This window comes from Parus major, chromosome 3 (assembly GCF_001522545.3).
Source record: "Parus major isolate Abel chromosome 3, Parus_major1.1, whole genome shotgun sequence".
Classification (NCBI taxonomy): Eukaryota; Metazoa; Chordata; class Aves; order Passeriformes; family Paridae; genus Parus; species Parus major.
This window is the reverse complement of record NC_031770.1, coordinates 51,283,689-51,311,682: the sequence shown is the minus strand read 5'-3', so window position 1 is coordinate 51,311,682 and position 27,994 is coordinate 51,283,689. Positions and strand designations below refer to the sequence as shown.

Sequence of the window (27,994 nt, the reverse complement as noted above, 5' to 3'; positions counted from 1 at the left end):
TCTGAGGAGTAAAAAACCAGCAGAGGTGGAGCTTGAGGCAGACATTTAATGATAAGGGGCTACCATGAAAATATGTGACTTATATCTCATCTGTTGAAACTTGCACACGTGTTGGTTACAGTTCACATGAACCCCTGCTGCTTTCTTAAGCCTCAGATATTGCAGAGTCATTTCAGATGCTGCTACCCTGGGTAATTGCTATCAGATGTGCCATGTGAAACTCTTGCCAGCTCAGCTAGGTGAAAATCTGGGAATGTAGCACATCCTTTGGATGAAAAGAAAATTCTGGCACTCAGTGAAATATGTGAGTGATGCAGCAGCTTAAGTATTTAGAGCAGAGGGCAAGATGAGAAATCCAAACTAAAATGTTCAGTAACTGAGGATCCAGTATAAAGACTGAATAAGCAGCATGGAAGTCATAGCTCTTTCTCAGTGACATCACTCACCTATACCCAGGAAAAATAAGATGTTAGACTATGTCAGAACCCAGGAGAGAGCTGGTGGAAAAAGTATAATGCAGAGGAAAGAACAGTAGATATCCTATGAAACCTAAAATGTAAAGGGTCCTGGGTTCAAAGACAGCACCAAAACAACCCAATGAACTCCCTCTGGTCTTATATTTCAGTTATTTTACGGATTCATGTTACTATCTGAAGTAGCAATAGTAGAATGTGAAAAGTGAAGAGGTATTTCCTCCGCCAGGTTTTTAATTTCTAAAAAACAAAATAAATAAACAGAGATGATTTGCAAACACAAGATTGTTTCAAATGCATGCCATGTAGCACAGATACTTAATAGATTCATCCTGAACTCTATTAATCTTGCTATACTTCATATATCTGTATCTATTATTTGCATAGCATTTATTGTCTAATAAGGTAAAATTAAAATCTGTATCCCCAAGAGCTCAGGGAGGTCACCAGTGTGAATTAATCACTAACCAAGTAAAAGAGCTGTATTCCAAGGAAATTGTGATCAATTCTGATCTGCATATTAATTGATGGCTCATTCAGGAAGGTGTTGAAAAGCAATTTTCAGTCAGAGAAAATGAATTAATTCAGAGGAATGGTTCTTAAGATAGATACATAGCTATCCATGTTGGAAGGGAAAATATTAAAAGTCAAATCTACAAACATGGAAGGAAAAAAGGAAACCACATGTCTGCTCTGCAAAGAGAGACTGATCTGAGCAATTGCACATGTGTTTCCATCATCATATCAAAGAAGGCTACTTCAAAGAAGGAAAGACTTGGAATAAGGATAGATGTATCCTGCAGAACACTACCTAGAAGGAGTGAATATGCAGCAGAAACTCCACACAATTAAAAACTGCTAGGTAACAAGAGCTGAAGTTTAACCAAGCCCTTATCTGCAAAAGAGGACTACATTTTGAATTGAACAGTTAAATTCCTTAGAGAAGCACTATTTTCTATTAACTAAACAGACCCAGAAAACCCAAAGGTTTTGTTTCCTGAACTGTATCAAACTTATAATTCAGGATGAAATCATCAGTACTTTTCAGTCTACCCTAGTTTACATGTCAGTGACTCAGCTGCTCCATCAGCCTTCCATCTTGAAAGCCTAACACTTGCAGTGTGTCCAGGGACTGGCACTATCAGGTGGTTTCAGATCAAGAAAGGTGTGTGTGTGTGTGCACATGTGTGTGAGCATGGGTGTGTCTGCTAAGATCAAACCCCTCACAAATACACTCCTGGAAAAGTGATGTTTTCTCTCTACTTCAAACTGAGCTAGTTTCAACTAAAGACATTCAGGTGCAGCAGCTACAGAGCTTGAAGGATTCCATAACATCTTCAAGGATATTTGTGTCCACTTAAATCACCAGCAGGCAGAAATGCATTGTGCACTTCAGCACCAAGTTCTCCCATTTCAACAGTCTGCTTGCACAGTGGGATGCTGGGTGCTGCAGCAGCATTTGCCTTGTGGATCTATTTGAGGAATAGCTTCAGGGAAAATCTGTGGCCTTATATAAAAATTGGAATAAAAATGGCCACTTGGGGCTGTGTGCTGTATATCACTGTCAGTAGCCAGTAACAAATCCTGGGCAGATGTAAGAGGTTTGCATAATCTTTTTCCTTCCAGCAATGCACATTTTCAGGCCTCGTTGAACTAAGAGGGATAAGGTATATCATTGTGTTTAATAGACTTTGATTGGTCTACTAATCATACTCTAAAAAATTATCTTGTATTATTCCAAATAAATTTAGAGCTTTTACTTCTACAGTGCCATCTATCAATCAATTCCAGACTGAAAACTATGCTGTCAGTGAAAACTTGGGTTATAAAACTTCTGCTGGATAATTTCAGTGAGGGAATATTATTTCCTCAATATTATTTTGCATTGGATTTTGGACCAGTTCTTATTAATTGTTAATATTTTATCTGACTTTCCAATTGCTTCTGACACCCTGATGTAACCCAGTGAAATAGAAAAAGACCCATGATGACATCACAGTTCTCTTCCTCAGGTGGCTTTAGCTTAGATGTAGAGAACCACAGTGGACAGTGTAAAGGAAAAAAAAAAAAAAAGACCTGAATCTCATGTTTCATTTTATTACTGGGTCATTAATGATGTCTGCCTGAATTTTTCAATGTCTGCTTTGGCTTTAGCAATTGAAATTAACGATATATCAACTTTAAACATTGTCATTCCACTTATTCCTCTTTCTTGATGAGCTTGTTTAAAATATAATGGAATAGTTCATGTTCTCACATAGATATTTTAAAGAACTCCCTTAACTGTGAAATTTAGTGTGATGTTTAATTTCTATAGTCTGTATGCTTTCATAAATTCAACAATAATGTGGGAAACTTTCAGAATATATTGAAAGCTGTGCTTACTAAAGTAACACTAACCCACATTCTCATTGGTACCTCTAAAGAAATCTAATTTGTTTGGAGTTTTATGAGATTAAAAAATCCCATTTATTGAAGGGATGACTTATGCTTACAGAAAATACTTTAACTCCTCACTGGTATATTATGCTTAACTATGAATGATTTGTAATATCAGTTTTACCATTTTTGACCAAATTAAATAATAGCTCACATTTCCCAGGTAACTCTGGAATGAATCCCTTTGTAAACATCACCATCACATTTTCCCTCTTCCATTCCTATACTGCTCTGATCTTGAAGTAATGTTGCCACATATAATATGCTGAAAACTTCATGACTTAACAGTTCAAATCATGCAACCCACGAGTCAGAGCCATAGGAACAGAGCAGATTTTGAGACAATAGGGTGACAGAAATACCTTTAAGAACCAGGGCAGAAATAAGTACATTCATATATCTGCTGCAAAGCTGAGTGGGATGGCAGCTTCTGAAAGAGACATCAGTGTATGGTGCAAATGTCAAGGTGAAATATTTGCTGTGAAAATATGGTTGCTGGTAGCTATGATTCTATGATTCTGGGATTCTGTGTTGCCCTGTTGTATCAAGTATTTTCCCTGACCCAAAGAAAAGGTTGCAGCCACTTAACAATATCAAAATGATTTCTATGAGGGCATGAATAATACATCGCCAAAATATAGTGATGGCATAGGCATTTTTTTAACTCCATGAAATATGAATTCTGTAATTTACGCAGCTAGCTCACAGTCATTTCTCAGTTTCATCCAAGAATTACCAAATGACCTGATATTTCGTGGTTATTCAAGGAGGAAATGTGGATAAGAAAGAAAAAAGTCAGAATACCAAAAAACAATAGTAATCTCAGGGCTTTAAAACAGAGGGGGAGATCACTGCTGCCACAAGGAACTCTTGGTGTAGCTAATAAAAGGATGCCAAACAGATGAAGTTGCCTCACATTAATATTCTGCTCAACTTGAATGGAAAAGAGACATTCAAACTACTACTTTTAAACTTCCTCAGATTTGCAGGACTAGAAACATTCATTCTTTTTCCTTGGAAGAGGAAATGTCATTTTTCAGGTTGAAATAAATGAGGCTATTTACATTTTTGAGCTGTCTGCTTCCCAACTGAAACTTTATTTTAGGTTACACCCTAGTATTTTATTTTAATTTCTTTAATATACACTACGGTAGGGAATCATTAAAATTAATAGGTATTAATGATTCTAGTGACAGGAGGAGTTTATCTATGAGTGCTGTAAAAATGTCTATTACTGCGAAACTGTATCCTACACCAACAAAAGCACAATTCAGATCAACTCACTTTCATCTGCAAAGAAATCAGAACTAAATCCAGAATATAATAGGCTGCTCAGTCACTGAGACATGACAAGCTGGTTTTCACTCATAAAAAATCCACTGATCAAAACTTTGTAGAATCTTCAGACATAAAGACCCTGCTGTTAGCTTTCATTTTTGATATTTGTTAGTTTTGCTTATTCAGCTGTAGCACAAAATAACCTGTTATCATTAACAAAGTGTTACTTCACTCCAAAATGGAATGGAGTGAATGTACTGTAGCCCAATGTACAGTACTGAGGCTGAGTAACTTCAAGCACATCTGCTCAGACAGCCCTAATTAGAAAGCAACAGATTTTGAATCTTTATTTAGGCTGAAGGAGGTTAGTGGGCACAGAGCAGCAAATAAGGAGCACTGGGTTAAAAAGTGTTTGAAGGGGTTAGGCACGTGACAATTGTGTGAGTCAGATTTCCCAGCGCTGGATTTTGAAAATGTGGTTTGGAAAAGAGAAGACATTTGAATGGTTGCCTTTCCCACAAGATCACCCCTTACACAAGGCCTCAGTTGTCTTGGGCTGCATTTCTTCCCTGCTCTTGTCCTGCAGTTTTTCCTCCCACTATTCTGTAGAAGAGTTGCATGCACAACTTGACAACTCAAGATTGAGGATGCTGCTGGAGTCATCTGTGATGCCTGCTGGATATCAGCTACTGCTGTTTGATACTCAACAAATAGAATATTAATCTTTATGCAGCATAGCTGCATAAAGGATCAATCAAGGAGGCTGCTGGGGATTAGAAGAGAGAAATTGCAGCCTTGGATCAGAGTTGTTATCCATTTATTCTGGAAAGCTGTCACTGACCAGATGTTTCAGAGGGAGAGAGACCCTATGGTACATGGACATTCTAAAACAGACAAAATCAGACTAAGGAAATTTCAAAGAATATTTTTCTTTGAAGCTTCTAGAAAAGATTTCTATCCCCCCTCTTAAACCATGACCATAATTCAAGATTTCCCTTCCCTCTTGTTGCACAGGAAGAGAAACAGAGATTTATCTGCTGTAGCTTAACTTGTCTTCCAATTATCATCACTTTCTGACAAATAAGAGTCATTATTTAAAACTGCTTATTTCAAATTATGCTTTAAAGTGTTCTGTTTCCCTTAAGCAATTATAGATACTTGAAAAATATTGAGTCTCATTGTAATGGTTTAGATCAAATGAGAAAATGGTACTGATAACACCATATGATTTAGAGATAGGAAGTTCAAACCCAGTGGGAGGTGTCTTTTAATTCAAAAAGCTATTTCTCTCAATAGCGAAAGAATGAATAAATGCTCAAGGGATAATTATATATATCAACCTAAAAATACTGAAATATTATTTTGTTCAAGAAGCAAACAAAATATTCTATGAAAACAAATTTCTATGAAACTGCCTCTGCTGTGAATCTTAAATGCTGATAGAGAAGTATTTTGTTTCCATTTTTTATTCTCATGTTCAAATTTATAAGTAATGTCTTGAGATTTATTAATTGTCTCACAAATAAAAACATAATTATTAAATTTAATGTGTAGAGGTAGTTTGATTCCTATTTATATTTAAATTTTGTTATTAAGTGTGAATAAATAGGTTATAATGAATTTAAAGTATTCTTTGAATACGTAATATGTTTTAGAAATGCATTTAGCTAAAAAATAATGTACACATTAATTAATATACTTTATTAAAGATGGAAGGAGAGCAATGCTGTGACTTCCTTATTGTATGTCACTTGTAATTTTGTTTCTTTCCATGGAACAAAAGCCATAGCCAAAACCTGTCATGGTCAGGAAGAAGATATGCCTGAGATCTGAAGTCATTCAGTCTCCACAGACTCAGACCCAGTCTGTAACTATGATGGCATTCTCACTGGAAAATTTTGTCATTATATCAAATCTTTATTTTTTAAAGCTGTGGCTCCCATACCACATAAGCACTTAATGTTGAAAGTGAAAGAAAGACCCTCTAAATGTTCATGCAAGTAGGATAGGGTCAAGGAAATGTGAGGCCAAAAGAATTAATCAATAAAGATCAATATTGAAAACTCATGATAAACAATCCCCACCCTGGTCCTGCTGGTCACCTTATCACTGATCCAGGCCAGGATGCCATTGGCCTTGCTCAGCTGCTGTTGACCAGCACCCCCAGGTCCTTTTCTGCCAGGCCACTTCCCAGCTGCTCTTCCCCAAGCCTGAAGCGCTGCCTGGGGTTGTTGTGACCCAAGGGCAGGACCCGGCACTTGGCCTTATTGAACCCCAAACCACTGGCCTTGGCCCATTGATCCAGCCGGTCCAGATCCCTCTGCAGAGCCCTCCTGCTCTCCAGCAGCTCAACAGTCCTGCCCAAAGAAGTGTCATCCATGAACATATTGAGGATGTAGTCATTCCCCTTGTCCAGAACATCAACAAAGATTATCTGGACTGGTCCCAGTACTTGGAGAAGTCTTGGAGAACCCTACTAATTGCCAACTGTCAACCAGCACCATCCACTCCCACTCTTTGGGCCAGGTCATCCAGTCAGTTTTCACCTCAGAGAAGACTAGATCTGTTCAAGCCATGGGCTGCCAGCTTTTCCAGGAGAATACAATGGCAATTAGTATCAAAGGCTTAACTGAAGTAAAATTTCATCTCAATTTCCTTAAGAAGTCTTACAAGAATGTTACTTGGCCCCATGGTGTTCATTTTTAAAGTAGTTTCAGACATTTCTACTTCACTGCAAAAGACTTTTTCTGCCTCATCTACATTATCTCTCAATAAAAAAAAAAAAAGCAAAACAGTTCTCAAAGGGGTGAACATAAGACCAATATATTGCAAGTTTTCCACTGCAGCTCTGTGCTTTCTAAGTGCTTCTGTACTTTGACACTGTTAACTCTCTCTCAGACTTCCTGCTCCTGAGGTGTTTCAATGATATTTGAATCAGCTTTCTTGTTCTGCTATCACTGGATCTTATTTTTCTTTTTCCTACATGGCCACACCTTCAGTTTTCTGAAGAATACCTTTTCAACTGAATAGATTACATTTCACCCTTCTTCTAAAGCTGAATTTTTTTTTTAGCTTTCCTTGTCTTTTTGTTAAGACTTCATATATTTTATCTGAGACACCAATACTTATACAGTTTAACCCTTTAAATGCTGCCTGTATAGATTTCACTCAGTTGACTGTATCTTTTAATTTCTTCTTAATAAGTTTTCTTCACTATTTCATTTTGTTCTCTCTTTGTAGGAAAAACTATTGCAGAGCATATTTTGTCTTTTTTGCTTTATTAAGAATGTTAGATGTAAATACATTATAATCACATATACAATGATAATAAAATTTTGAACTGAGCTCTGTGCTTTACTCATTCCTTTGTTACTTTGTAAATTTACTTGTGAGAATATAATATTGTTCCATTTCAGGTGTCTTAAAATGTGCTTTTCTTAATCTTTCTTAATGACTCCATGCTAATTTAACTAAGTCTTTCTCCATGGAGCTGAATGCTCCTTTTATTACTTTTTTTTCAACCTTGATGTGATTTCCCTTAATATGTTTTTTGCTACTTTCATTCTCCTGGCTGGCTGATTTATTGTACTGATCTTGTGCTGGTTTTATTTATTCTGTTTGGGATTCAAACCCATAGGGATTTTTTGTTTTCCAGTTAGGCAAAAGACATATTGGTCTGCTTGACTCTAGAATCCCACCTCTACCAAGAAAGAGGAGTGCCTTGGTCTGAGACCTTCTCTTTATTCCATATCTGTAAGAATATCCAACTTCCTGGGAATAGCTATCTTCTCATCTCATTGGCAAATGACAGTCAAAATGATGGAATATCAAGGGAAAGACTGTAGGTGGGTTTGCTCCCCAGACTCTCCACACTCCTTGTAAGGGAAAGATTTGAAACTAAATGAAATCCTGATATACTATTAATATGAAGACCAGGCTTAAGACAGACTGCTTTTTATTTTTTTCTTCAGTCTAGATAAACAAGAGAGTGTTTCTTTCAAAACAGAAAGCATTCATAAATAATGATTGTATTTTGTTTATTTTGTAATAAAACATTTTGATACAAGAAAAGGTAATGTCTGCAACAGTACTAAAATATAAATATAGAAAATAATAAAAAATTATACTCAAGCCCTTATAATTTTCCAGTATTGTAATGCTATGACACAAAAACAAGCAATAAATTTTTAATATAGTATATTTTCCTGAAACAGACTTCTGTGGTAGCAAATCATTTCTAATAATGTCTCTTGAGTGAGTTTATCAATGATTCATTCAATAAAATTTATCCCAACCGAGGGGTCTTAATCTTGTTTTTGCTGTCCTCTCAGGCTGCTACAAGATTATGGCAACAGAACAGTTGGAAGACTGTTCTCAGTAGAAATTATTTGATCACTCCACCAAATTGAGAAAGCTGCCCTTCATGTGGATGAACATGACTTGGAATAATTTAGACCAAGGTGAATTACAATGCAATTTTTTTTCTGTTTGCAGAATAACAAAATGTGTGTTGTACTGGGACACAATAAAATTGTTCCAGCCTTATTACTGGAATAAGTACTCACAGGAAAGCTGGAAAGGTTAACTAAGTATGTCATGCTTGGACAAAGAGTGTTTCAGAGAACCCACTAGCCTTGGTGTCTGACATGGGTCAATATAGCACCAACTCAGAAATTACACACTTACAGGGATATTTCAGGCACCCCAGACACACTGGAACAGAAATATCAGAATGAGTTAAGGTAATCCCACTGAAGCACTGGAAACAAGTACTCATCATTTCAGCTGTTCATGGTAGGCTCAGCAATTTTTTTATGCTGAGAATAAACCTTTCAAAATAGGAAGTGTGTGAGAAGCATTAGAATAGGTCTGTAGTGAAGATCTTTTTATATTTTTCATCCTACATCTACAAAAAAAAAGAAAAAAAAAGGAAAAAAAGAAAAAAGATGCACATATTTATAAAATGTAATTGTGGTGTAATTAGAATGCCAGAAAGCTAGTACCTAAGTGAGATGTTTGTTTCAGTTGTCCCAGTTGTATGTTTCCAATGTAGACTTTAGTTTAATTGCAGGCATTCTTTAAAATAAATCATTATCTGTCATTATCATTCAAAAATTATAAAACATTAAAATAGATGCAACATTCAACACTATTTAGACAGATCTGAAAACATTTTAAAAGTATGTATTCTGTAGTCTTTAGATCACAGAATGTTATGCATTTTCTAGAAGACCTTTCAGATCAAAATATAAGCCAAATTACCCATAAAAACATTGTTAGCTGGTAGAGGAAAAGAGAAGAAGCTTTCCCATTTCCACATTTTCCTGAAATTGGAAACATTACAAAGATGTTTAATTGTAATTGTATCAGGCTGTGTCTTCAGTCAATGAATTACACAGAGATGGTGAGATATCAGATAACATCTTTCCAAAAAGGGGAAAATCCTGAAGTCCCCAACTGGATATGTTGGAAAAGTGGATGTGGCATGTTACTTGGCTCTTTGGGACAGCCATATATATATATAACAAAATATTTTCTAATGCTCAAGAATGACCAAACACAAAATTAAGGGAAATATATTTTGGTACCATATGAAAAATTTAAAGTTCTTTTGTGTAGCAAATAATACAACTATAACATACCACAGAATTGTTTGAATTTGATTGTCTGTCAGCCAAATTTAAAATTATCAGATACCTCCCCAACTTCTCTCTTTCTCTTCTTCTCTCTTTCTCTTCTTCTCTCTTTTTCTTCTGAGTCAATAGCATAGTTTGTGTAACAGAAATTACATTCTGTCTAAATATTCTTTTCCACAGATTCTTCCCACATATACACTTGCTACCCATTTCAGGAGCAGCTAAAGGACACAGCGTGTGGAGGGACCGACTGAAGGCAGCAGAGTCACTCTGTAACTGAGAAAGGTGAAGAGCAGCAAGTCACAGATGCTGTGAGCCATAAGTGGATTCATTTAGTGATCATGGGATTTACACAAAATCTGTGTGTCACTCTGGCTTAGTGGTTCTGACATATTGCTACTATAGTACCTTACTGTTGATTTAAGCAAGCTTCTTCTGCTGTGAGGACTTTACCTCAAATGATTTTCCCTCTCAAAGATCAAAAGAAAAAAATAAGTTTCCCTGGGTCATTCTTTATCTAACCCATCTGCACATTAAAATATAATGAAACTTTGTGTAATATTTTAGAGCCAAGATATACTAAAGCAAATTTTGCAACAAAGCACTGGCACATCTACCATCAACCCCTTTTTTAAGACTGCAGCAGAGAAGGTGTGAGAAAGGTGTTCTCCTTTTCCATATAAACACAAGCACTGTCTTATTGCCACAAGAAATCTAATATTCATTATCACCTGGCAACACAATTCATAGCAACTAGGCTCAGGTGGAAATGCTTATGCTTTGCTCCAGAAATACATTGAATAGCTTCATTATACATCATAGTTTTCAAATCATGTTATTTAGAAGATGTTTGTGTGGTAGGGTTCTAAGGATGATGTAATGAAGAGCTTCTAACAGTATCTAGGGACACTTTTAATTGGGGTTGCTTTTCCTGTAGCTATCTGACATATGTGCCCTCTGTTCCATCACAAATAGTGATTGGCCTGTTTGTACAGTACCAGTCGTGTTAGACCTGATCCAATTGGAGACAAGAGGTGCTCTCATCACATGAATAATAATTTAATTCATGAGTTTCAGGGAGAAGTGGTTATAAAGTTAGGAATGATTTCTCACAACTAGGATAGCCATCAGATCTGCCAATTAAAGCAGGGAAATCCGGTCTACCTAACTGCTCCTGGTGTTGGGACAACTTCCCAAGAGGTTTCTGCAGAGCAGTCTGCAGGAAGAAACACAACCCAGACAGTTACCCCATGGAGCATTGTCCCAGAGTGCTCCTCCTGGACTCTACCCAGCCTTGCTGTTTACACTGATATGCCAAGCCCATCTGGTTTCACTAAGTTCCTCTAGGTTTTACAAGGCTCCAGCCAAATTCTTTGGCTCCAGCTTGCAGAATGTGCTTCCAGGGCAGAGGATCTTTGTATGCTATCACTTTTTGGAAATGGATCTCTAGTTATAAAAACAGCTCTGAGTCCCCTAGAGGTCCCTCTGCACCCTTAAAAGGCTTAACTTGGTTCTTTCTTGGATCTTAACACTGGTATTGAGGTCAGAGTAGAGAGTCTTAGTGCTCTAGTATAACTTAAAACTCTATGAAAAGGACCACATGCTTTTTATTCTCTGGTAGTTTGGGACTCCAAACTGTGTGAGTGCATGTCAGCTGATGAAAGGCAACGCAAACTTTTCAAGACACTTCTAAACCAATTTATAAGCACTGATGTCTTTTATTGATTATATGTATGCCACTTTTGGGATAAAGAAAATTGCTTTTCCCAAATAACTGATATAAATATATATATATGTATGTGTGGATATATATATACATGGATATATGCATGTGTGTGTATGTGTATGTACACACAGAGATGTATATATATAAATACATTTAGAATATATATCTAAAATATAAATATACTAAATATAAATATACTAAATATAATTATACTAAATAAATATAAATATACATATACATATACATATACATATACATATACATATACATATACATATACATATACATATACATATACATATACATATAAATATAAATATAAATATAAATATAAATGGTATATATAAATATAAATATAAATTGTATATATATATGTGTGTGTGTGTGTGTGTGTGTTTATACTTAATACATATTTAGTACAAAGTGCTGATCCCAAAAGAACTCGGAAAATTTTAGGTAATATGGGAAGGAATCAGGCATTAATATTTGAATCTTTGAGGCTCAAATTCCAGTTAAATTTGAATTTCTGTGACAGAGAGGTTTTAATTTCCCTTTCAAATATTTGATTTATCCCATGACTTAAAAACTAATTTCATTTTGTTCCTTCCTTTTTTTTAAAGTTGAATATCAAATTGGCTTTGAAGCCTTTCCTGATATTCTAAAAACATTCCTATGTATTTGGAAAGTTATACATATTTTTTCCACTAAAGTGATAATATCAAAACCAATAAGAATTGTGTGGATGTGTAATTGGTAGCTGTCTAAAATAACAAGTTGGTTAAAATAATTTGTGCTGAGAATGTAATTTCCAACCCAGATACATTTCAGGATTTGCACTGAACAGGCATGCAAATGAAACCAAGAATGAACCCTTCCCAGGAACAGACCAAGAGCCATGGATGATTCTCAAATAGTTTTGGAGTAACATTCTCTTTGGCTGCCCTCATAACACAATAGAAAATACCACCCCTTTCAACTTTCACCATGCTACCTTTGCTTAATACAGGACACTCAAAACACAGCAAGTAGAAACATTCTTGATCTAATTTCTATGGGTGAGAGGAGATGTTTTATTAATTTTCTGATCCATCTATAAAATGTCTGGCATCATAGAGAGATCAGATGGTTCCTAACCCTGTCATACCATATAACCCAAATCAGATATCACAAATATGTTCTGAAAAGAACTAAGATTCCAGGGAAATAAACAGGGTCAATATTATGCCTGTCAGGGCACTAAAAAAATGTATCAAAGGAAGATTTCTGGTTTGTATTATCAAAAAATCTCTATCTAATTTCTATAGAAAGAGCAAGAAGATTCTACTAGACCTGCAAGATCACAACAGTGGTTATGATATGACAAGCAACATAAGAGACAACCAGAAACATGTTTAAGGTCCTAGAATGTTAGTAAGATCTGTAACTATGTGGGACAGAAGTGAAATAATTTCTTCAGTTTTCATATTTTTAGGTAGGTTTCCTATGGTATGAATATTCTATAGTGTATAATAGATTATAAAGATAGACATACGTATATATTGTATATATATAAATGTATATAAATTGCATACATTATATATTTCTATAGTATTCCTGTTCCAGTCAAAGTACAGAATGCATAATGCTCGCTTAGCCAACACTTTTCACCATCTTTCTGTTCCTGTTCAGTGCATACTCCTGCAAGTTTATCTACTGCACACAGTTTTGACCTGTTCCTCATGTTATTTCTTCTACAATGCTTGCCACTGATATATATGAGTGCTTCATAAACAATTCCTTTATCATCACAACACCTCCGTTGAGAGCATTGCCTCTTTTTTATGCACAGAGAACTGAGGAACAGAGAGGTAAATGTGAAAAGTGTACTTGAATGTGGAGTGGCTAATCTGAGTTGTTTAAAATGTGATTATTTGCATCTCAAGGTGTGACAGAGGAATCTAAACGTGAAGCACGGCTTTAGCTACAAACAGGAGTGCTCAGCATTTCTGCAGAGCAGATGCCAAGGTGGAGATGGATGCAGAGAGGACAGGCAAAAAGTGTGTCTGTGCCTGTGGGGACACGAGCCCTTTGGCTGTACTTTGGCTCTGTGGCAAGAGCCTTCTTTCCCTCCTTGCCTCAGCATCCTGGCCCCTCTGGGGAGGCTGCAGGAGAATATGGTCTGGAAGAAAACCACGTCACATTCAAACCAGGCACCTTGCTGGAAGACCTGAGCATTCATGAGAGCAGAGTGAATGTTATTAATCCCGTTTAACATCAGTGGCTCACTAGGAAAACTTCGTGAAAGAGAGTGATAATATTCCTTACAATAAAAAGGCAAATTTGCAGAATACATTTCACTTTTTTTTTTTTTTTCAAAAGACCCCCTGGACATACTGTCTTGGGTGTCCAAAATACATGACTGGAAATGGCTGGAAATTGTGGAGGCAGTTATCAGAGTATTTTTTGATTGTTTAATGCTGCATCCTGAAACTTTAATTTTCATTCATTAGAATTTACATGAAAATAAAAGTATAAAAATTGGTTGTGTTGGAGCCCTTCACTAGAACAATTGAAAAAAGGATAAAAGTTTTTATATAAACAGAGTTTGAAATAATAGCTGACATTTCCCTTGATCTGCACATGCTGGGTAAAAATATTCAAATTATCTTACAGGAGTCCTTGAGAGCTCACCTACTCTCACTTATGCGTAGCAAGTAGTGCCAATAGCCTACATTTACTTTAACACCAACATCCCAATTAAGAAAAATGACCTTCAGAGCAGTTCTGAACAAAAATATTGACATGCTTTGAAAGAAAAATAATGGAAAAAATACCTTAATTTTCCAACAGTCAAATTTGGTTCTGCTCTGTAATATATTTGTCTTCAGCAATAGGAAAATATTTATGTTTTCCATTTTCAGTCCAAGATAGTCATGCTGAAAATGTTATCATAAATGAATAGGCTAATTGGTGCATGATCACCTGTCATTTCACAGGATTAAGATTACCAAAAATATAATTTCTGGAGAGGGAGAAGCAAAATCTTGTACAAGTGCTTAAGACCCAAATCATTTTTGCATCCAATTTGTGACAGCCACAGTGGCACCGAGCCCTCTGTGCTCCCTTTGAAAATCCCAGCCTACATCTGACCGTGCATACAAAATATTTTCTGTTTTCAGACATGTATTAGCACTGTTTGAACATTCTGGTTTTGGTTTTGTGTTTTTTTTTTTGCTGTACTTTACATCATTCCAAGCGATTTTTTTAACCCCCCACCTGCCTTACTGAGTGTTGCCAGCTGCAGTTCAGAATTCACCCGTGAAAGCTGGTTTGGAGCAGAAAAAGAGGAGAAGAGAGCAGTATGCAGATAAAGCCGGCATCCAGGCAGGCAGCCTGGGGAAGGTCATTTGCTGTCGAGTGCTGGGGACAGGAAGATGCCAATCCCACAAAGGGATTCTGCTGGGGACTGCAGGAGGAAAGGAATCACTAGGTGGCAGAAGAACTCCTTCTGCTGCTCCTCCTCCAACGCGTGGTGTGGGCTGTAATTAGGTCAGTGTATGGTGAAGTAGGGCTGGGTGATAAATAAAGTAGGTTTTCTCTCCTAGTACACACTGCAGCTTAATTTCGCTTCTTTTTGGGTGGTGTTACAAGGTGGATTAAAACTTTTAAAGGAAAAAAAAAAGCCCTCTTGCCAAAGTAAATGAAATTTAAACTCAGTGAGGAGTAACGGCAGAGAAGGAGAAATAAAAAAAAAAGGGAAAGATGACTCCTCTCTGGTGACATTGATATTCTGTTCAGAAGAACACTGAGGAGGGGGAGGGCTGTGCAGAGATGTGTGTTAAATCTCAAATCCAAACAGGCAAAATGTGCAGTTTTGCCAACTCTGGTGCAAAGCAATAACGTGCACTTTTTCCTTGAGGTATTTTTGTAATTTTGCTAAGAAAAAGTCAGTTTTAGTCAGCAAAATATGACTGATTTCCCCTTCCAGAGATCAGAGTAATGTATCTCACTCTGGAGGTGGTACTGAAGGTCAAAAATAGGATAACATCTCCTGCATCACTTAATCTCCGTCTAACTGGGAGCCACATTACCCCAGAGCGCAGTGCCAGCTCATGGAAAGGAAGGTACAAGTTGTCAGAACAATTATTACAGAATGTGCTTAATCAGATTCAGAAAGCTGTTCTTTGTGGGTTAAATCATGTTAAAGACTCGATACTATTTCCAGAGAAGTCAATGCAAACCTCCCTTTGATTTGACTAAGATCAGATTTTGCCCTCAGTGCAACATCTGACTTCCCAAAAGACATAACAGAGAAGGAGTTTTCAAGAAGAGGAAGACAGAGGACAGAAATTATCCTCTTCCTCTCTTAGCTTTCCACCCCTAAATGTTCAGGGAGAATAACAGACTTACTTAAAACAGAAGATGACCTGTCTGAAAGGAAGAGTATAAAAATATCAAGAAAACAAATAACATTATATGTGCTAAAACATGATTTAGGCTGAATCTGAAATTCTGCCTAGACATAAAATGGTGATGCTTAAACACGATGCTGCAAATGTGTCTTAAGAACAGGAGCCCTGAAATCTCAGATCACTCCTCTATTTCATTCTCCAAGTGCTACTTGCACTGTTTTGGCTTGGGGGCTTAGGTAAACAACTCTTGCTTAAAACCCAGTGGGAATTTAAGATAGGTGGAATGCTGCAGAAAGTCACAATTTGTTCAATTTAAGTGTGGACAACTTTGACAGGATCTGGTTTTAACAATGCACTTTTATTTACTTCAGGTTTTAAACACTGTAAGGGATTGTGCCTGTGGCCAGTTAATATAATATCCTAATGATCCAAAGTGACAGGACAATTTTAGTGGCATCAGATTAAGTGTGGAGGAGGATGTTTGGTACATCTCAGTTCTGGCCAGTGGGAACTGCTAGAACCAGGCCTGATCTGCAGTGGGACAGTGTCTCCCCTGAAGAGAACTTGTCACCTGTTCATAGCCACTCCTGGAGCAGCTTCCTCAGCTCCCTAAGAGATCACGTGGCTTTTGACCAAATGAAGATTTTATTTTTTTTTTTATGTACAGCTAAGTAGGTTGGACATTCCTGGCTTAAATGAAGATTCACCTAGAAAAGAGGAGCTCTAAATCCCACCTTTAAGTGGGTGAGATACCTACTTTTATACAGAGTTTTGCTTTTATCCCCTTTCTACATGGAACTAGTAGGGATCAACCTAGGGCTTAGGGAACTTTAGTGAGGAAAACATCATCCCCCTTTCCACCTTTCATTACCCAAGCCTGAGCAGGTCCCTGAGTTTCCAGGTGCATTCTCTGATGCTCTTTAAATGGTGGGCACAAGTCTTATAAATCTGGCTTCTGAAAGCAATGAAGTGAACTCTCGTCTTCCAAGGTACATGAAAGCAAACATTTCATGGACTTGGGTTTCCCTTTGAGCAATTCCCTTGCTCAGTGTTTTTCAGTGACACCTGGCAATTTTGGGAGAGATCACACTGTACTATGTATTTACTGCATAAATCCTTGTGGATACCAAATTGGATAGCAGTGCCTGAAAGACATTGCTGTATTTCTCTTTAGAGATGCTGAAGTCCTCTATTGGACCTAGGGCTACAACTTTGTTGTTTATTACAGTTAATGAATTTAAGTAGGACACCAACTACATTAGCATATAGATGCTGCTGTGACTTTCAAAGTTTTGAATAAGTTTCAAACAAGAGGGAAAGGTACAACACAGTCCTGGTATCTATAACATCATTCTCTCTGAGATGTGGGTGGATATTCTGTGGTGGGAATCTTGGTTATCACAGCACAAAAATACTGTGGGCTGAAAGGATATGTTAATATTAGACACATAATACAGACCCTCAGGTGGAGGCAACTTTGAAAAAGTTAAAGGAGTGTTAAAATAGTAATGTCCCTCAGTTCTTTATATCTCATGTACTTCATATTACAAAGATATGAACTGTAAGTGCCTGTCTCAGAGAAAATCAAACTAAAGACCAGTGCAGACCTACAGGCTTTCTCTAAGAGGTTACCAAATTGATTTCATTTTTGTTTTTCACCATCAAACAACTAGTAGCATCTCAGAAAAAAAGCCAAAACTTTACTGCCAAAAGATTTGGTCAGGTATCCTTGAAAGATACCTGAAAGATCATTTTTACCAGTGTCATTACAGTCTTCAATCTCCAGCAACAGCTGGAGACTTCATCTAAAAATTGTTGTCCTTGTGTTTGATCTGGAAATCATAAAGAGGTAGTTGACTGCTTGGCAAGAGTTTAGTCAACCTCTACACTTGCTTGAAAATGAACTATGTTGAGGACAATATTCCTTCCAACAGATCTGGTTTTATCACCAGATCAAGATGCATAGAAAGGAGAAAGATGGTGGTAGCAACAGATGTGGATAGTGGACTCTTGCCCCATGTGCTCCCTCCCAAATGACAATACCAGGACAGGAGAGAATTTCTTTCTTAGAAATTGTCAGTGTAAACAAGAGCTGACTGTGGATTTAGAATGCTAAACTTATTATTTGACAACTTAGATCCCAAAAGGATTATTTTTGTTACTACTAAGCTTGAATCTGATGTAGAATGAGGGTTGGGTATTTTTTTCCTTGGTATTTTTAACTGCTCTTGAAAACATTTTGTTGAATAGTAGGAGTGGTTGGTACATTTCCAATTTGGAACTGCTTAGCTCATGAGTTCATAAAATAGCTGCTACAACTGAAAAGTACTGCAGCAGTGCAGAAAAAAAAAACAAAGCCCAAACCATAAAGAAAACTCTGCAGACTTTTAAACACATTATTTTTTCTCCTTAATTGAGGTCCAAATGTTGAAAAGAAAACACATGGACATAAAATAAATTTGGTTACTTTTAAACAAAGCTAATATGTTTTAGTTATTTTACTTGAAGGGTGTTACAAAATTTATAATTTCTATTTTACAGTTGTGTTATGTGGTGCACAATAACTGCTGTGTAGAAAAATTTCTAGTGCAAAATAAGATGCATTTAACTTCATCATCTCCACTATTTTCTCATAAGAATAAAATCATTGTGATAAGGGAAGAATTTATGTATTGTGTATTCAGTGCTCTGCTTTCTTATGAGGATCAGCTCAAAACAAAGATGCCTAATCTCTCAGGCAGTGCTAGACACAGAGTCTGTGATGGGACCATGTCAGTGTCTCATGCTGCAACTTCTCCCCAGCAATTTGTCATACCCTTGCCTCGTGATCTGGTGTACACATGTGCACTGCAGAAATACCATGAGCAGATATACAACACCTTCCCTCTCATGATATTTTCCAAATCCATGAATGTGTGGATTATTGCATGACCAGCTGTGTGTATACTCCCCACTCCCAGTGTCACTGCCAGATGTGTAGGCTTATTGCAGAGGAGAACTCTGAACACCACACACAACAGCGACAAGCACCAGCTTACACATCAAAGCTGGGCTGCTCCTGCCTCAAGATGTCTATTTCTATCCTAGAAAACCTGTTCAGTGCACAAATATTTTGGGATGGCATCATGTTCTGACCATCACATCAATTTAAACAGATGTATTATTTTCCATTTATAGAACAAATGGACTTTGCTGATAAAAGATACAGCTGCTTGGTTTCAAAATCAATTTTATTGTGTGCTGAACAGGTGAATATTGGTCCAGTCATTCATGAACTACTGCATGGGAATGAGACGGTTTGTTCAGCAGAGATATCAAACTGTGGTGAACAGGTTGCTGCAGTTTTAGCGATGAACTTAATTGGCATCCAGTGACAATAAAGTAACAGAGGGCACTGCAGGTCAAATTTCAACTCTATCAGCAGAGCCCAGTGGGGAATCTTCCAGATTACCTGCTGCACTATTGTTCTCTCTATTCAGTACTATCAGCACCTCCATTTCTGATGAACACCAGGCAATTTCTTTTAAACCAGAAGACCTCACAAGAGGTTCTATGTGCCAGGATGGTGTAATAAATGATTTGCATAAGAAAGAGTGATTAGTCCCAAAATACTTCCTTGAAAAGAGAGGAGTTGAATTTTCATCTTTAATGATAAAGTCTCACGCCACACTCTGTATCTCATTGGAGTCTCCTATAAAATCATTTGATTAGAAAAGCAGAGGATAATTGGCATGACAAAAACAAGGACACAAGAAGTGAGGCATTATGTGTTGTTTCCACAAATACTGCTGCTAATTGTGTCAATTAAATTATCTAATTAGTCTACAGTAAATCACTTGAACACACACTAGCACAAATTCAAAGCATATGTTTCTACAGAGAAGCTAATAGTTCATAAAGGGTCAGAGTTTAGGAAAAGCCATCAGACAGGGCATGAGCAAAACATATCTCTGATTTTAATTTTGATAATTATCCAAATATACATACATTGATAATTACCGAACATACCTAAGTATTTTACAGGTGATCCTGCTGTCTGGGAAGTGATCTGATAATAAGCTTTACACATGGCATGACAAAACCAGTCCTGGACATATCCTGAACATTCTAGGAAACAGCCCAAAGCCATGGCTGTGTCGTGGCAGGGCTGAGCTCACATTACAAAGCTTTTGTGAAAGGCAGGCCACATGTGCTGGCCTGTGCTCCCCAGGTTTGGAGCAGGGCATGCTGACCTGCAACTACTGCATAGGCAGAGCAGTAGAAGTGAAACCTGTACTAGCACATCACATGTTCCCAGGAGCACCATCTCATCCACAGGGACCAGCTGTCAGGGAACAGCCCATGCCCAAACCATTGAAACCACTTCCAACCCCCAAGTCAGATGCCTGCTGGGCGCAGTTGCTGGCCCCTGCTCACTCCAAAATGTACCCAGGAGGAATTTAGGTGAGTGGTAGTTCACACAAGCCAAAACTAGCTTGGGCTGTTTTGCTGCTTGGACTGGTCAGGCAGTCCTGGGATTCTTCAGCACTTTTACTTTGCTTGTGCTCAGGCAGTCAGTTTTACTCTCTGCATGATGCACTCTTAGAGGGTCCCCACCATTTTATAGAGAGACAGTAAGTAGATTGCAGACACTGGAATCATAAGTCTGACTAAGAGACCAGTCCTTCTGCAATCTGAATCCTTTACCTCTATAGAATCTTTATCTGCAGCTATAAAAAAGAGCCTTTAGCTGTGGCTCTGCTCCTGCTGCTCTACACACGTGTTACCCAAACTGGTAGGCCAATAATTACATCATTATCAAGATGTCACCTTAATCTTTGGCAACATCCCAAGTTAAGATGTGATGCCATGTGTGGAAAATAAGAATGGCCTTAGAAGACTAAGGACAATGAAAAATTTGCATTCTGTTATTTAAGACCTTCTAGAAGCAGCTGTTTCCAATCATAAGTACAACATATCATAAGTACTCCATAAACAAGGAGTGTCCAAAGAGTAGTTAGATACAGAATTTCTTAGGGAAATCAGTTTGAAGGAAGCTTCTGGAGGAGGCTGTCATTTTTCATTTGTCACCATTTGTTGTTATTGCTCATTCATGTTTTGTTTGTCACATTTCATATGTTTAATAAGAAATTAAATTCTTATTTAGTTGTGGTGTGACAAAACTGCCTGAAAAACACAAGTATGTACATGTATTTTAAAGCTGCCCAAATTAACCTTTTTGTCAGTCAAGGTGTCTGAGCATGATATGCTCTACTGTTTTTAAATATAGCTAATTTTTAACGTAAGCACATCTTAATACAAACTCAGAAGCTGAATCTATATAGAATATTATTTAGATTGTATCAAATTATAATTGAGACAAATTCATAAGTGAAAAAGTGGAATATGAGCATCAAAATAATTTAGCTTCCTTAATAATAAATTAAATTTATAATCAAATTTTGAAGCTGCAGAAGTGCCCTCAGTACTTTTAAGACCAAATGTGAAAGAAAATCGTTAAAACCTGTGAATTTTTAGAGCCTTTTTCAACACCGAAAAGAATTTTGTATTAGAACTTTTGTCTTCCATTCAATAACTACACACTCCCCACCAAAAATGGTTACATATCTACAAGTCATAGAGTTTCTTACTCTCTTCATAATTAAAATTATTTCCTCATTTATTGTCTGCAGTGGAGGTACTAAAATTTTGGAATAAATTTAATCACTAGATAGGGATATTTACAGTACTTAGAGATCTGCAGCAATTTTGTGAATTGTATTTTTTCCAGAAAGCTATAATATCTGTGTGTGCCTCTGCCTCTGCAGGAGGCTACTTCACAAAAATATCAGGGTCTAAACTAAGTGCTAATCTAACTTCTTGTTATATAAATACCATACATTTACATAAAGTTGAGAGTGTTCATGTTTTAGGTCACATTACTTTTTCTTTTTAACTGAAGATATTATGTAATGACACAGTTGTTCAGGAACAAAGGTTTATTAAAGCAGTATTTGTAGATGTGCTTCCAAGGATTGGGTGGGTCTTGTAGAAAGAAAGAATAAATCCTGAGTATCTGTATTACCAGGGAAACACCTTCAGCATGGTCAGTTCTCTCTGAACAGTAACACTGATGCTTTGTTTCCTTCTCGGTTATGTCATTATTGCAAAGCTAAATTTTTCATTTGTTATTTTTTACATAATTATTTTCAGAATCTCTACTTGTAGCAAAGCAAAAGTGAAGTGCTTAATTGTCCAGAAAAATTGTGGAAGTAAATGTTTTAAGAGTGAAAGTATCAGTTTCAGAAAGTAAGCCAAAATTTTATTAACTTAATAATCTTATCTGCATGCTGACCAGTCAGAAATACAGGTAGCTTTGGCACCGTGCTTGTAACCACAGCCTGGCAGTATTTTTGTTTTCTGCTACATCCTGCTCTACTTAGCATGTGTTCAGCTGCATCTGGAAGACTGGTCCAGCTATAGGTACCCTGGTAAAGACGTTGGTAAACTAAAGCAAGGTTTACCAAGGTGGTCAGGGATGGAGCACACAGCTGTCGAGGAGGGGCTGAGGGACCAGAGGTGGTTCAGCTTGGGGCAGAGACAGATTCAGAAGGACCTTACAGCAACCCTCAGCATCTGGGACAGGGCTGGGAGGGAGGTTCAGCAAGAAGACAGCATTGAGCCCTTTACAATGGGGCTTGGTTGGAGGGTAAGAGACAACAGACTGGGGTTGGAAAAACAGGCTTGTCTGGACATCATAAAACCCTTTTTTCACCGTGACAGCAGTCAAGCAATGGAAGAGATTTTACATTCCCCACCCTTAGGGGTGTTCAAAATCTAACTGTATGAAATCCTGAGCTACCTGAGCAGATGACCCTGTTTTGAGTGGAAGATAGGAATAGAGATTGCTCAAGGTCACTTCTAGATTCTGTGATCCTGTGATTCTATAACTTAAATAAAAAGTGATTTACATATATTTATCTGCAAAAAAAAAAATAAAAATTGGTCTGGAGAGCACTTTAATAACTACCAGTTGGCTCTTCATTCCTAACAGCTTAGCAGTTTTCTGCAATATTGGATCATAGAATCATTTAGATTAGGAAAGATCATGGAGTTTAACTCTTAGCACTGGCAAGTCCACCACTAAGCCATGTCCCTTACATATTCCAGTATGGACCACTGTTGATAAGAAATAACTACTTCTTGAAAAAAGCCCCAAAAGACAACACTGTACATTATTGAGGCAATGTAATCACAAACAAAAGTCTATGCATTTTATACTGTGATATCTCGGCAGAACATATGTTACAAGTGAAACTAAGACACTTTATGCCTTGATGTAGTTGACTAAATTTGATGCTACAATTAATTTGGGCAGGGACAGCTGCCTTGTAACTAAAAATAAGTCTTTGCTTTGCCAGACCTCAGATTTTACGTTATTGGAAACATTCCTCTTGTGCCAATATAGATAGCTAATGTTTTAGGTTAACTTTCCACTGAGGGTTGGAAAGACATTTCCTTCTTTACCAGTTTCCCAAATGCATAGATTAATTGGCTCTCACTGTGAATCGAGCTATTTCAATAATGATTGTATTTGTCTTGCACAGTGAGAGATTGGTGTCATGCCTCCAAAGCATGGGTGATCCAAGCAAAACAGTAAATGAGGTTACACCTGGGGTTTGGGACCGCTCTACCTGTCTGCAACAGTTCTCCCTTCCCTTCTCACAAGCAGCACCTGCTAAACACACTGGTTTCTGCACCTCCTACAGCAAGCTCTGTGGGTAGAAGGTGATATTTTGTTGTTCCTGCAGTATCTGCTGATCCAAAGGTTGCACTATTTTGCCTCTTAAAGAAAAAGCACTGTGCTGTATTCATCTTGCAGATGATTGGATCACTCTACTTTCTACTTATGAAAAAATCCTCTTGTACAGAAGAAGAACAAGGATTCAGACAAAAAATATACGGGTTCATATTGTCTTCTGCTTTTCTTCTCAATCCTTCTTCCTTATACTAGCTTGGTTTATAGATTCCAACTCTGGTTTTGAGTGCAAAGCAGAGTTATTGAAAACAGATAAGCCTCAGTATCACAAGCAAGTGCATGTTTGTCTTTTAGAGACAGAAAAATGGCATCTACAAATCTTGCATAGCTGTGATGCTGTGCAGAAACCTCCTTGAACACAGCAAACTACACGTAACATAACGAAAAATAACATCAAGGTCAGTAAAAGCAGAGAAGCCATGATGTAGAAGAAGAAACAGGTCCTGGTTTTCTTTTGTGACTGACTTTCTCCTCTTATTCTACAGTTTAAAAATATTGAACGTCCCTAGCACATGACCTTTACCTGGAACATCACAAATTCATTTTGCCTTTCTATTTTATTTAAAGATAGATGTCATTGATTTTATTGACTACTCTTCTTCACAGACAGTGCAGGTGTTCTAATGAAACTTAGCACAAGTGCTACAGTCTCCTAAAATCTGATTTATTTTCTAACTACTGGCCTGCATAATACAGAAATAATTAGGCATTCGTGTAAAGAAAGTTCACATATAGTCATAAATATGATGGATAGGATTTTTTTCCCTTTTGGAGGGAAAAAAGTAATCTTACGGTGATGGATTTCATTTATTCATATTAATTATTAGAAATTGGAATACGATGACAAAATTTTCCAAATGCAACGTATTGCAAGAATTGTCCTATTCTTAAAATGAAATTGAAATATTTTTTAAAAAATAATGTTATTAATAACAACTAAGAAGTGCTTACTTAAAAAAATATTGCTTTTAATGAAGACCAGGAAAGGACATTTTTACACTTTAAGCCTCAGAAATGTGTCCATTTTCTGAGACAAAAAGGCTTTGTTTGCTGAGAACACTTGTTTAATAAGGATCAAGGGATTATGTTGTCTTTACTTGCTGATTAGCATTACGGTTGCAAATTCATATGAATGGCCAAAGTTTCACCCTTTCACGTGCTGGAATCTCTCCTTTATAGGTAGAAGATACCCTGATGATGAAGAAAATAAATATTTCATAAATTGACTGAAAATATTCTGGAAAAGTTTGGAACTCTATACCACACAAAATCATTCTGGACAAAAGCTGTCCCCCTAAATGGCACTTATTACTGGATTTCCCTAGGGAAGAGTCATTCAAAGGGCTGCTTTCTAAAGCAATGATAAATATCTATTGATCACAAGAGGTGAAAAAGCAGCTGATTGCATCTATGTGTGTTTTCTTATGGAGGTATGTGTACTGCTTTTCATAGTTTGCCAGCATTCAGGGCTATCCCTTGTCTTTCACCAGATTCTGCAGAAGTGTTGGAAGATCCTGGCAGCTTCTTCCTGGACCTATGCTCTAATTAAGCTATGCCTATATGTGAGTGTCTTTTAGTGCTTCTGACCTCAGAAACCTGTGTGTGAGACCTATGGCTTGGAAGATGACTGGAATGGTAGTAGTAAGACAAGAACTACTTGACGTTACTTATTTACTTATTAGATAGAGCATACATGTGCTAGATGTAAGTGAAAGGAAAAAAAAAATACAGTTCCTTCCCCAAAGAGTTTGCAGTCAAAATACAGGAGAGAAAAAAGAAAGAAATAAAAAGAAGGAAATAAAAAGATGATTACTTTTGGATGGAAGTCGTATTGTGGGACTTTAAATTCACTTTCTTCCACAGATAAACAAGAATTATAGTATCAATGTTGCCTACTCAAGTCTAGGAAAAAAAGGAGTCGTTAAGATCTTTTCAATTCTATATTCCATCAAGTTTTCTTTGTACAGATGGATTTATGAGTTACACATGAAGTAAGATTAAGAAGTGAGAGGGAAAACATTTAAGAGACAAATACAGAGAATGTTGAAATTATTAAGACGGAAAGGAGATTTCTGGGATAGTTAGGAGAGCACATGTATAAATGGGTGGGAATAAACCACTTTTTGTGCCTGGAGTTCACTGATCTATTTCCCTCTTCAAGCCTACTAACTAAGAATTATTTCTGGAGAAGGATTTACAATGTTATCCGGTGTGTGAGAATTCCAGTTCTTAAACCTTGTATCTTCCTGTATCAGAGAGGTTGCAGTAATGTAATGGCTACATCAGGATCACTGTGACAAAATAGGATAGCTATACTAATGATACCAATTATAATTATTATAGGTGTTTATATTATTTGTATTATATACCAAACATTAATTATACAACACTGAATACAATGAGGATATGTCATTTCTCCTGGCCATATTTCAGGTTTGTCTACATGCTTGTTTTCAAGGCCTATTGCATTCTGCTCAGGTAACTTCTGCCTAGAGCACATTTAACCCACAGTGAAAAGCAGCATGTTGGAAAGCAAATACAATGCGTGTCATTGTTGGTAGAAGACACAGCTGTAGCTTCCCACTTATTAGGCTGAAAATGTATCCTGTACTGTATTGCTTTGGGCTTTGTCAGCACACACAGTGTGCATTTTTGATACAACACAGGCTGATCTAACCAGACACAATGTGACTCATGTAACAAACGGCACAGGAAAGAGATTTGCTTCTTTAATGGATAAAAACAGGCAACTCCTTAACAACAACATTTGCAGCTGCCCTTTCATATTTGAGATAAATATGGTTATTAATAAGTACTTGACTCTACATCCATATTGAATTTATGCTTGTTTGTTCATTTAGAAACCAGACACATCACCAATATGATGTTTCAGAGGCATTTGCAAGCTTCATATAACACCACATGTAGATCATACTCTGCCTACTGGGACCCACTGAAACATCACAGCATCTTTCAGACATGCAGTTCTACCTTGTCCATTTTGTTCTCAGTAGCAGCAGCATATTGTAGACATGCACAGCCATTAAATCAGGAATTGGTTTCTGCATACTGGAAATAATGTTTATATAGTTATTTTTGTACAAAGGAAAAGAATGTCTTGACCCAGTCAATACATTTCTCTGGCAGCAACTGTTCTAGTTGCAGATCTGGCATTACAAAATGCAGCGCTGAACTGTGCTTATTGGACAACTGTTGCCAATCCAACCACTCACAGAGTCAGCGTTTCTCCTTTCTGCAGAGTAAGTATGATCATGCCACTGGAAATGAGAAAGAATTTTTCTCCTAGATATTCCAAATTGATCTAGTTGGGAAAGCATTCTGCAGTGGCTCAGAAACGAATGAATATCTTTGACAACACCTCATATAAAGAAAGTTACTTTTAGATTTGCTTAGTCACAGACAAAACTCTCAGTGCCTGCAAGAGTCAACAGAAACAGGGAGCTAAAGTCTCCATGAGCCATCTGTGAGCCATGCAGCCAATGCTGACAGGCAGAGCCAAGAGCTTAAGGAATGCTTATTATGCATAGAAGCACAATGGGAGACAGCAAGATTTAAAAAGGAGAAAAAACTTACAGCAGTTAATGCATGCACTGTTCCAGGTCCCGGGAGTTTGCTGCTGGCACAACTCACCCAGTTGAAGGTACACCGAGTACAACTTGCACTTTGCATCCTGCCCAGCTCTCCCAAGAGACAGATGCTCTCCTGCTCAGCCTACAGGCTGCACTTCACATTGTCCAGGGCTTAAATCAAGGACAATTTTTTAATCTGGTAAATTACACTGGACACAGAAGATGGAAACAATTAACTTTTGTTCATTTCCAGGAGAAAACATTGTCCATTTGATTTTGACCTTCTGTCTTGCAAATTAGGGAAACTTCTGAATGTTATCAGGGTCTTAGATGTTGGATTCTGAAAAGAAAAATTGCCCTACTATGCCTTAAGTTTCAAAAGATTGCCCTACCATGTGAACAATTAAAAAAATTTAGAGTCAGGTACAGTCATGGGTGACTTCTGTTTTCATTTTGTGGAAAATTACTGTCCATATAAGTGGGCTCAATACAACACAAGTCAACACAAACCTTACACAAAGGGTTTGTAGACACCTTTTTCTTAAGCATGCATTTCCAAAAACCACACCAGCTGAGCAGGCAGTGAGGTATAAACAACATTTCCCTGTGGGCTTCAGTGCATCTTTTTGCATCTCTTGCCATTAACCAACCACAAACATTCTT

At 37.2% G+C, this 27,994-nt stretch overlaps 1 long non-coding RNA gene across 1 annotated transcript in view; it reads right to left on the bottom strand.

Annotated features, from left to right (window-relative positions):
* Positions 1-27,650, bottom strand: part of LOC107201133 — a 43,434-nt gene extending 15,784 nt beyond the window's left edge. Inside the window, exon 1 of the long non-coding RNA XR_001520030.1 lies at positions 27,336-27,650. This is a non-coding gene — a long non-coding RNA (uncharacterized LOC107201133). The remainder of the gene's footprint in view (positions 1-27,335) is intronic.
* Positions 27,651-27,994: the final 344 nt, after the last annotated feature.